Here is an 11,255-nt window from a genome sequence, read left to right on the forward strand (position 1 = left end):
TTTTCCTTCACGTAATTCTCAGCAATAATTTAGTCCTTGTCTTCCACTCTGAAGGATTTAAATGGAATGACCTTAATTCTGGTTTTGTTTGCTCTCAATCTACTAAGCAGCTGCAGTGAAGACGAAGACAAACAGTAGATTAACAGTGGTACCTTTTATAAGGCTGATTAGTTCTCAAAATATGCTCAGTGGAAACAAAAAAGCATGAAATGAGGGCTGAGAGAGAGGCTTCTACTCTTTTCATTGAAATTGCTATGTTCGTTTCAGTAACCCACAGATACTGATTTTTCAATGAAATATTTTCTGGGAGTGTGGTTGTTTTCACCAGCACAGCATGCATAATATTTCACAGAATCACAGAATCAGAATCAAAAACATTGGAAGGGAAGTAGAAGGCACATATTTCTGAAATAACTGTACTTCATTCACTTTCCTGTTTCAAATGAGAACTTTGTGGTGTATTAATTGAAAGTATTTGCTGGTATTACATAGCACTTTTTTTGTGTGTAATAGTGTTGGCGGTAGTTAAAACCAACACAAGATTTGATGCAGGTGATAACTGGAATTCCTGCAATTCAGAAATGTTTTGCAGAAATATATTTTTTGTATGTCCAAAGTGTGTGGAAGTGAAGGGAATAGAGACAACAGGTTGAAAACAGTTTATGGCATGGTCTAAGAGCACCTGATAATACCCTATAAATTTTAGGTGTGGATGTGGGAAAGAGTTTGTCCAATTAGTTGGCCAGGCAAAATGTATGTACGTGAGCTGGTGTTAGTTAAAGCCACTGCCAGGTGAAAGATAACAGTGTGATTGGGATTTTTGCTATTATTCATCCCCCAGAAGGTTTCCCCTTCAACAGCACATGGTCTGCTCCGTTTGCTCATTACCAAAGTGGAGGGGAGAGCAAGCTCACTGATGTGACCAGCTCTCTAATTCACTCACATCCTCTTCCTGAAGCACCTAGGCATTCCTTAGATGTCTCCCATCAAAATCCTGACCCAGCCTGACCCTGCTTATCAACCGCTTGTTGTTCTTTCAAAGAGTTGAAAGGATTATGGCAGATTAGCTAACACAGCTCCGGTCCCTATATTGTTCTGTGACATTCAGGTCTATAATAAAAATAACAGTAACAGTTTTAAAGCAAGTTGTAAGAGTGGACATACTTCTAGTTTGCTGTATCTCATGTTTTGGTACAGCTGAGTTATTTGTTGCAATACATTTAATTTGTGTTCATAGGCAGCTAACTTGTTTATTTTCCCTTTTTTTCTAGATCTGGTTTAGTTGTGATGAAATTAACAGCCTATCTATTAAAATCCATCTTCTGTGAAGAATTTTTTCCCACTAATGTAAAATACACATTTGTGCTTTGGTATAAAATATGCACAAAGGGATTTTTTTTCATCTCATTCTAATATCTGTTTGGATTTTTAAAGATTATTATTGTTTATGTACTTAACACCATCCAGAATAGCCAGAAGGTATTTGAGCATTAAAAATTTGAGTTCTCAGGAAGAGTTTTATTTTGGAGTTGTAAGTCAAAATAATAATAATAGCAATAATAAAATACCAGAGTGTGATGAGTGGATCACTCTTATGTAAGTTCACTTTAAAAATACATCAGTGAAAAGAAAAAAAAAAAGTTGATGAAAATAAAATGGAGATGGAAAGAAAGAAAGTAGCTACTCCACTGCTTGGGCACAGGGAAAGTCAAGCTCCCGAGCAACTCACAAACATGAATTTCCAAGTTTGCAATAATGTCAAGTTTAAAAGAAGAAAGTGAGTTTGGACAGTTATGTCAGAGCCTGTCTTTCCAATGAGAACTTGGAAACCATGGTGCAGACAAAAGCAAAACAATGTGGCACCAGTTCCTTTTCTGGACATTAGTTATTCCTTTAAATCTTCTGGACATCATTTATTCCTTTAAATCTTATCTCCCTTTTTAAAAATACATATATATGTATTATTTTTTATTAATTCAGCAGGCTTTACGGTCATCACTCCTTGCTTAGCATGGAACCTATGAAAGCAGAGTCTTGCTCTATAGTCCTAAGGGTGCAAGAAGTCTGAAAAATAATATATGTTTTTTCATTTCAAACAAACATCAGTATAAGTGAATGAAGGGTTTCTCAAAATTGGTGAAGTGCATGTTTTCTAGTATAGGTGTGACAGCTGTAGTCAAAATGGGCCTTTAAGGAGTCACAGTCAGGCTGGGCTGATTTCTACCACCTGCTTCCTGAGAAACAGGAGCAAATAATCAAGGATTCATTGACAGTGTTTCCACTCATCCTGTTTGGGATGTGCATTGGGGTTGGCCTGTCCAGCCAGCCCCAAAGGTAGCTCCTGTGCTGCGCTGCCACTGTGCGTTCAGTCTTGCTGCCCCCTAGGTATCCAAATCTGAGCATCCAAGAGAGCTAGTCTAGTGCTACACCTCTTAATAGTGTGTAAGCAATTGTAATAAATTTGTGTCTTTTTTGTTGTTGTTTGTTTGTTTGTGGATAAAGTCTCTGATCTTGAGTTTCATCTCTCTAGTCAAACAGAGAGAGCACCACCTGCTCTGGAGAACTGGTGAGTAGCCTTCATCCTCTTCAACTTCATCTCCACTAGTTACAGTGTTACAGGGCACCTGCAGGACTGTAGGCTCTAGAAGTCATGTGTTTTTCTGTGTTTTTCTGGTTGTATTAACTTTTATAAATTCTGGGAGTTGTTGGGTTGGGTCACATTGAAGTGTGGGTTTGAGGGAGGAAATGGTGGTGATAAGGTCTGTAATCACCTTTTGGGCCTGAGCACTTGCATGGAAGCCACCTACCTGCGTAGCTGTACGTAGTGAAGCATCGCTTCTCTTCAAGTTAAATAGATGTCAGACAACCCTGGTCTGAAAACCACACAACCACAGTCTTTGTGCTACTCTGGCTTGACCTAATAAGCTCTGCTGAGATATAGAAACATGGAAGTTTTAGTGGTTGTCACTTTTCTTGATTCCTGTGCAGAGCAAGTCCCTTTTCTGCCTTTTCTTCGCTTCCAACCGCTTGGTATGCGGAACAAACTCTTATACTCTTATTTTCTTTTTGTTGCCAAGTTATTCACTGACGTTCAGGAGAGGGCGGGAGGAAAGAAGCTTTGCCTGGCTCTGAAAGGCACCAGGTGTGCTTTTTTTGAGTCGAGGAGAAGAATTAATTAAAATGAGGTAATAATATTAATCTGTTGATTGCAGTGAACGTTGGCTGCGACAGGAGGGGGAGCTCTCAGCGCATGAGGCAGAGAAAGGGGGCTAGTGGGGAGCGCGGCTCTCCCAAACCGGAGAGGGGCAGGGGGGGAGAGCGGCTCTCACCCTGTCGCAGGAGTACCTGCGTGTCACTGATGGCTGCTGCCACTCAGCCCAGAACAGAAAAACAGGAATGAATATTCAGCGATGAATGCCAGTGGAAATGTTGATGGGAGGAACAAAGTACAAATTAAGAAGCTTTGGGAATCTTCTTAATGTGTGTCTGTTTTTATTGCTATTTCTGCGGATTTCTTTGCTATGTGTTATATTGTTTAACTGAGGAAAAGGAAAACAGAATATGTGTTTACTGTGCACTAAGCTGTAAGTACCTTTTTCAGACATCATAATCATCCTTTCCAGCTGAGAAGGCAATAGAGCTCTCCAAAAAAACAGCAATTGTCCTATTTTAACATTTCTGAAGATATCCCTTATGGAAAAACCCTCCAGAATTTAATAAGAGTAAATTGAACAGGGCTATGTAGTAATACCATAGAATTAAAAGAGAATTAGGAATTCAATAGGAATTATACCTCTGCCATAGAAGAGGCTGGCATGGGCTGCATGCAGACCTGCCTCTGCTGTGCGAGTAAATAACCCACACGCATACATGCGAGCACATTGTGTCCTGCGGTACCCCAGCCTCAGAGGTGTCCATGTGCTGGGCAGTGCAGGGCACACCTGTGGGGCAGCCAGGGCAGCAGCGTGTGGGAAGGTGGGGGTCCTGCTGCAGCAAGGCCTGCTCCTGCTGCAGGAGGTGGGAAGTCACTGTGGCACTGATGGCCAAGTCACTTGCTTATTTTTGAAATACCAGCTCTTATGCCTTTCACCACTCCATGATGATAAAATTTTCTTTATTTTTTTCCTCAAAAATTAAATCACTTTGAGGTTGCATATAATAGACATTTAAAAGTTTCCTATTCATGGCAAATACATCTTTTTCCACCTTCACCTACTTTTTTTTTTTTTTTTGCATTAGTCAAAAGTTACTCTGCAGCTAATATGCTTGCACTAATTCCCCTGCAAGGAAATCAGCACCTCCTATTTTTATTGCATCGTTTTTCTTTTTAGACTCCCAGTCTGACACACATTGGTGCAAAGCACCTGAGAGGCAAAGGCTTCTTCCAGGTGTTCATGTGTGCTGCCAACTGTACCCCTTGTGTACAGGACAGCCCCAGCCCTGCTGGCTTCCAGAAACAGTTCAGAGTTCTGGCCAAAAAAAGAGCAGGACAAAGGCAAGTGTTAATTTCATTTTACAGAAGCAAATAGGAAAATTTTACGTTAACAAGTACTACTGCTCAACTTCAGCTGCTCTGTGCAGGTTTTCAGAATAGCCAAGGGCTGTTCCAGCAGACAAAATCTTGCCTAACTTTGTGCCTGTGGGACACTAACCCTCTCAAAGTCACAGCACTGAACTGCATCTATAAACCTCAGCGGCTGTGCAGGAGACAGTGAGTGTACCCAGATCATTTTTATGCTAGGCTACCTTTAACGGGTCGTTCTACATGCCCGTTTGAAGATTCTTGAGTTTTATTGATAAATTAGTGCTGTTTTTCCTGCAAATTCATGGAACTTTGGTGACATCCAGTGACAGGTTGTGCTGAAAGTTATTTTTCCCCCAGAATGACAGGAGACAAATATTGGTGCCCTGCTGCTTTCCCCTAATGGTGCGAGCAGGTGAATTTGAATACAGGCTGAAAATCAGAGGCCCTGGAACCCTGTGTTATTGATTTTTATAGGCCGTTGTGATCTACCTTAGGATTATCTTCGGTCATCAGACTTTAAATTGCTGTTGAAACGTGTTAATTAATCACAATTTAAAGCAAATAGTTTGCCAGTCAAACCATTTATATAAGCCAAGATCTCCGAAGAACTTTCTCAAGTCTTCTGTAATTTTATTCCCATTTGAGGTTTCCCTTAAAGTAATGGTCTGAATGTCAGAGTCAAAACTTAAGTACCACCTGATGTTTTAATACTACTTTTTTTTTTTTTTTTTCAGATTAATAGTGGAGAAAAACCTCGTTTATTGGGGAAATAAAAAACGCCCATTCTGATGGTGATAGAAAAAGTAATAAACTAATTATGATAGCTTACTTAAAAAGGCAGAAATTCATAGATTAAAATTCTAAGAGTAAATTATTGCATTAACCTCTTAAAACACAGTGTTTTAAGCTAAATAGAATTGGGGTCAAATGACACAGTAAAATGAAGAGAAATAAGCAATGCTAAAATCGTACCATTAAAAACTATATTCAAGCTAAATTGCAAAATGGTTAGTATTGTATAGTAACATTCAAATCCTGGCAATTGTTCTTTTAATAAATATAATTTCTATAGCATTTTCTTAGATTATTCAGTTAATCGTTAGTGCTGTTTTACCTCTTTACAATAATGCGCACTTTCTTTTTAAAAGAACTTGGTTATTTCTTTGGTCAGGGCCTATTTGCTCCTTTTTTATGTGAGATTTTCAATACTCTGCAATGATGCAGAGCAAAAAAGGTCCATCCACTTCACTTGTGATGCCTCGTGCATTACCTAAAGCACAACAGAACAATGCCAGACAACAGAGCCTTTCTCCCCACTAACAATGCAGTCACCATGACAACCAGCAGAAGAACGTTTGGCCAGAAAAAGCTTTGAGCTTGGCGGACCAGACTAATCAAAAAATGGAATAACATGACAACAATTACACTGATGAGTGAGAGGGAAGCTACAGATGCATTCAGACACCTATGGCACCGCAGACTAGATGCATTCAGCATTTTTGTTTAGTGTCTTGTGTTTTTTAAGAGCAGGTAAATAGACAAGATCGAATTGTGTAACAGAATGTCAGTGCTCTAGTTAAATTGAAAATTCCTTTTCTTTAGCTGTGCTACTTCAAGCACACTGAAGAGGCTTTAGGAGAGATGAGGTTTTGAAGTGAAATATGTAATAGATACAATATAAGTGTCACAAGGCAACTTTATTTATCTTTAAAAAATGTAAACTTGGATTTTCAAACATGTGGATGCAAATAAATATGGCCAGGTTGTGCGGTGAATATCTGACTATGTCTTTCTCTTCAGTCTCAGGAAACTGGACATGTGTCAAGCGCTGATAAGAAGTGATGGCTTGTTTTTAAACCAACCTTTTGTGCATATTCGTGTCCACTGTAAAATTTGTCATAGCCTTCTGTACAGACCTCTCTTCCAGCTCAAGGCAAACTTGAACTGCAACTGTACATGTGCCACAAATCAAGCTGCAGACATAACAGCATACTTCTCTGAAAGATCCCAGATTTAGCTTTGACTAATAGCCTCCTATTATAAGCTCCCAATTGTATGTTAGAAGTTCTGGTATTTTCTTTATAGGAAAGGGGGGAGGGAATTTTTGCTGCTATTATAGGAAAACACGTCTGTGGTTTCTACAGTTGAGAATAATTTATATATTTTAGGAAAGGGAGGAAGGAAGCTATTGTTTTAAAAACTGTGAGGTATTTGAGGATAGCCAGGAGATGTCTTAGCGATTCAGAAGCAGCAGCAGGCACAAACCCCAGCCATTTCTTTGTGTTTATCTAAGAATGGCATGTTACAGTTGCACTGCCAGTTCCATACAGCTCCCTGCTTTATCCAAAACCGCCTCTATGCTCCTGCTCTCTTTCACACCCTCACTGGCACCTAGGCATACATTGTAGCTAGGTTTAGATACTCTGTGGAATTATTGGTTGCTTGAATGCATAATTAAAACGCTATCTGAAAAAGCAATCGGGCACTTTGAACTTAACTGGTTGCGCAAAGCAGCCTTCAGCCATTGTAATGAGAAAGCCGGAGATGCTCACACCTGGAGTAAGTCTTGCCCTGCCACAGCCATCAGCACTCATTGCTGAGTCGCAACCACATAGACAGGGAAGACTGCTGGACACCAAGGATGGAGCATGCACAGCTCAACAAACTGAGGATAGCCAAGCTAACAGTGACCCCAAGCAGTGCCTCATATGAAGTGATTCTAATACACTGGTACTATGTCCTTATGTCTGCAGTATAAGATATTTTAGGCTGCTGATTTCTGGTTTGCCACTCGCCCACTAAATTCTGTGCTCCCGGTTGCCCATTGGATTCTTAGCACCATTTTCACATCTAAATTCAGCAGTCAGCTAGACACAGATACATAAAGACCCTTAACTCCATAGGTTCACTTTCTTGCACATGTACCAAACTGCTTCCCTCTTGCCCTCTTAGAAGTTCACATTTCACTCAGACACTGATGCTGACCATCTCCGTGTGCAGCTGTCTAACAACCACCACCTCGCCAAAAATGCTAAATGCCTAGTTGAGCTTAGACTACTTGAAAGTAAAATTCCCAAGCTAGCAATGACCTTATCTCTTGACAGAAAAGTGCTTACACCCATCACAGTCATCTGGGAGTTTCGGATATTGGAGCTATGAGCTCTGGCTACTCTGCTGCTCTTGTGCATCCTGGATCTGAACACATGGAGTTAGCACTGTGAAAAGATTTTCATGCTGCAGCCAGCCCTCCTTCACTGGTCTCAACTTGGCACAGGGCAGAATTGGAGGCTCCCTCTCCTTCCCCAGCCATCCCCATGAAGAACAGAGCAGGGAGAAGATGTACGGTGCACGTAGTCTGTGCAGACTGCAGCATGCCACCCCAGGCAAAAACTGTCTATATTAGCTCCGCAGGGCACGATTGGCACTTTGTACTTACCACATTTCAGTACCTTCTGTTGTGAAAAGTTAAGCGGTAGTTACTGTGTGACATTTCAGTACAACTCTGTCCTGACTGTGACTCTCAGCTTTCCGTCATTACTGGCTCTCACAACATACTTCTACATTTTGTACTAAAATGACTAATGGAAGAACTTAATACAATCATTTGGAAGGCTAGTTTTGATTGAATTCTATCATTAACTTGTATCCACCCCAAAAGATTTTTGAATAACATAGTTTCCTTTTTCCTTATCCAGTTCTTCATTCATTTTTCAGATCTTGGAATATTCTTTGGTTTATCTGGGTAAATTGATGATTTCTTATGCACTGTAACATCGAAGATTTTTGTAAAACATAGGTCTAAAATTTATCATTTATACAGAAGAAAATTCTTAATTAAAACAGTAATAATAAAAGTCATAGCCTATTTTTGATAAAGTAAAACCAGTTTTCCATTTTCAAATTTTTTTAACCCTTATATATTCAATCTTTTTTTTTTTCCATAAGTAGATCCCATATATTAGATAACCTTTAAAACTATTGTACTCAAAAGGTAAGTGCCAGGTAACTCAATCCCAGCAGATAACATATTGGTTATATACTAGAAAATATCAGAATAGATTGTGAAGTAGTAATCAGCTGGATTTCTAAGCAAAGAGGAGAGAAGGAACCAGAATAAGGTGCTAGGTAGAAGACATTAAAGAATAAAAAATAAGGAAAGAGTATCCTCAGAAGGGTCTAAAGAGGGTATTTACTCCAGAACCCTCTCTTCTGGGTCTGAGCTATCTGCTCATTTCAAATAAACATTCTTGCATATGTACACAACACACAGGGATACTCCATAGCACAGGAATTTTGTATATCATCTTTATGTATTGAAATATGGCATTTGTTTCCTTTAAAGTGTGGCAGGAAACTTTATATGCTACTTAAGTCAGGATACTAATGGTTTGTACCAGCCCAGGGCCTTTCATCACTCTTTTAAATATAGTTGCTCTGTTTACTCTTTTTCAGTCAAACAATACCATCCTGAGTTGATAGATATTTATTTTTACTCCTTTCCATAAGGTTCACAATTTCACGTGTCAGTCCTTTCAGGGGTCTGAGATGAAGGTTTTCTAGTTTCTGGAACATACTGAGTTCTTTGAATTCTTCTTAGACCTAAGACGGAAAATTCTTTTTTAACAATTCCTATGTACTTTTCCCATTAGCCAAGCTGCTTTTGTACCCATCTTCTACTTTATTATCCTAACTGAAACCTAATTATTTAATTTGGGGGGCATTTTTAATCTCATACTCTTTTCTTTGTTCCTTCTGTCTTTATTGCAGAGAGCAGGGAACATTCTGACTGCTATCTTTTCACCACATTGTAGCAATGGGAAGACCAGGTCAGGTCTTCCAAAATGTTTTATCTTTCACTTTCTTTGGAAAAACATTTTGGATAAAACCCTGAGCTGGTCTTCCCATTGCTACAACGTGGTGAAAAGATTTGCTTGCTTTTCAATATAAAGTAAATGCAAGTTGTTCAGAATATGGTACTTGATTTTGCCTTATTTTAGTGAGCATTAAATTCTCTCTGCATAAAAGTAAAAATGTCAAATAAAAGGAATTTGTAAAAAAAAAAAAGGCATCCTTTTTTAGCAAAAGTATTGATAGCACAAATTAAAGTATTATTAATACAGATGTTATCAGCACAAACTCTGGATATTTTTAGGTTTTGATAACAATGAGGAAAAAATTGTAATGAATACAAAAGATAAAGAAATACATCAATGCCAATGTTGTATACATTATTGTTTGCAATACTGGCCTTAATGAATATGAAAACAAAACTCCAAATGGCATTCTGTTCCAATTAATGGCAAAGCTATGTGCCCAGGTTTCCATGTGAAATACTGTTTCTATTAAAAATATATCATTATTTTCCCCTTGTGTATCATTGCTATCTTTTAAAAAAGAAAGGAAGGTAGGTCTTAGTATAAATTTCAAATTGCTGTGGCTGCTTATGAATTTCAATCATTTCATTTCTTATTAACTTATTTTTCCCTGTATTTAAAAGTCATGATTACAGATTTTAAAAAATAATCTGAACTCAAGAAGAAACCTGCATTTTAAGTTATAAATAGAAGGTTGCTTAGTATGTTAGTAGAACCAAGTGGAAATATTCCTACAGTATATTTTTTTAGTTGAATTTGTCTTTACTGCTTCTTGTATTGTCTTTACACATAGTAGCTATATTCTGATCTGAGTTGCATTTTTGGGCTTCTGATGTTTGAATTTCTCATCCATAATTGGTATTACTCTAATAAACTCTAGGAATGACCTAAAGTACTACCCTTCATCAAGGAGTGCTTGAGGCTGTTTTTATGGGCTAGCACACTTTCAGCAAGGAATACTCTGTGCTCAGACCTACAGAGTGCAGCAAAGACCTTTCTTCTCCCTGCTCTGCCCCTTTGATTCCCATCCCCTACTGAGGAACCAAGAGATATCTTTTCCTCTTTTCCTTGACCCCTGCCACACTCAATTTCCATGAGCAAATTGCAAGGACAACTCACCGAATTGCAGAAATATTGAACTTCCAGATATTCAAAGAGCACGACTGCAGTTTCCTTCCATCCACTGATAGCTGGTTGAATCTCTCATGGACTTTTCAGGATTTTGTTTTCTTTTATTTTCCTCTTACATCTTCCTCTTACATCTGTCCTGTCCTGCTCACCCATCTTCTCTTCTGAGTCCAGTGCCCCTTGATTTTCTTTCCATTGTGCATTTCCGAACTAAATGTGCCGATTATAAATAAAACATTATATCCCTTACAGCCCCTTACAGCTGAGGTAAGACCTAAGGTGATCTTACCTAAGGAGCTTGTTCTTGTAAAAAGTTAAGAAATTTCTTTTATCAAAGGATAACAGAGATTGTTTGGAGATTTCTCTCAGCAGTGTCCAGTCAGTAGTGCACCACAGGCCGAATCAGCTCAAGTACTCAAGGATCATACTGTGGCCCTTGGGGCCATGGTGTGGGTCTGCAAGCTTGGCCAATTGCTAAGACAAAAAGTTCATCAAGTATGTTGGGCCTTGAAAAAGGGAAAGTCTAGTTCATATCTTCAGGCAAAAATGGGTATGTTAAGTGGGGACTTTGTACAGAAGATGTTATTTCTGTCTTCCAGACCTAACTCCCACAGAGTGTTTATATGTGGTGACCTCCAGTTTTAAGTCTTCCTTTTTGGGGGGGAAAGAATGGTAATTGCAGTGATTCTGGTACAGATCTTTGTTGTTTTAGATGTTATTGTATCTTA

The 11,255-nt window shown here is 38.8% G+C and overlaps 1 long non-coding RNA gene across 1 annotated transcript; it reads left to right on the forward strand.

The window, feature by feature from the left end:
- On the forward strand, window positions 2,249–3,614 carry LOC110402137. Its single transcript, XR_002440921.1, has 3 exons — window positions 2,249–2,442; window positions 2,531–2,566; window positions 3,213–3,614. It is a non-coding gene; the product is annotated as an uncharacterized LOC110402137 (long non-coding RNA).

Source organism: Numida meleagris, chromosome 6 (assembly GCF_002078875.1).
Source record: "Numida meleagris isolate 19003 breed g44 Domestic line chromosome 6, NumMel1.0, whole genome shotgun sequence".
In the NCBI taxonomy this organism is placed as follows: domain Eukaryota; kingdom Metazoa; phylum Chordata; class Aves; order Galliformes; family Numididae; genus Numida; species Numida meleagris.